Below are 1,107 nucleotides of genomic sequence, written 5' to 3'. Positions count from 1 at the left end.
ACATACACACACATATATATATATATATATATATATATATATATACTTGTCCTCCATCTGACTTAAAACTGCACTGCTACAAAGCTCTGATATTGGTCGCCATTTTATGCTACGCTAATGTTAGCTTGGGGTTGTGGGGCTGTAAGCTAGACGGCGACAGTGTAATCAAAGAAATACTGGGATATCAACGTACAAACAGTTCTGCCCACAACCCTGAAGAACATTTTTAATGAGTGCTTGCGTGTTGAATTAAACATTTCTTAAAAACGACTTATTTTTACTAAATAATCAATAAAAGAGCAGTAGGAACAATTTTTAAATAGATATAAAAAGCCAAATTTGGACTTAAAGAGTTACTGGATTTTCTGCTCTGTAAGTCACAGTGGATTATAAAGGAAACCATCAATGAATGGTCTATTTTCAAACTGGTGTCATATATAAGGCTTGTTGAAGTATAAGGGGAATTTCAAGACACAGGAGTCAAAGATAAATCTGTCAGACTGATAATGCTAAAATAAAGGTTAGTGTGACTATGCTAACACCCAACATTAAAGAATCAAAACTGTCAGACACTGCTACACAATATTAAGTTAACATATTGACTTGTAACTCCCAACTTTGTTTGCAACATGTAAAAAAAAAGCAAAAACAAAGACTTAAAGCTAAAATAAACGTATGTGACTACACTCAATCTCAACCTTGTTAGTAGCATGTAAAAAAAACTTTGCAAGACCATTACACACTAGCAAATGCAAATTAGCCACGTTAGCAAAAAATATAACACTTGTAACTCCCAACATTGTTTGGAACACATATAAAACAGACTGATACCGCAAAAATAAACGTAAGTGGGACTAGGCTATCTGCTAACCTTGTTAGTAACACGTAAAAAAACAAAAAACTGTTCAGCACCGTTATGTGTTAGCTGTGTTAGCATATTTAAAATAACACCCAACCGAACATTTTCAAAGAGTACTGTCTACTTCTCAAAGTAATTTATCAGTACGCCACATCAGAATTAATCTATACATGAGACGTTATGGATTACAAGGTTATTTGGATTAGTTATTTGAAAAAAATAAGGGTTTTGAAGACTCACTCTGATAA

The sequence above is a fragment of the Oryzias melastigma genome, linkage group LG4 (genome assembly GCF_002922805.2).
Source record: "Oryzias melastigma strain HK-1 linkage group LG4, ASM292280v2, whole genome shotgun sequence".
Lineage (NCBI taxonomy): Eukaryota > Metazoa > Chordata > Actinopteri > Beloniformes > Adrianichthyidae > Oryzias > Oryzias melastigma.
Note: the sequence above shows the minus strand (reverse complement) of the source record.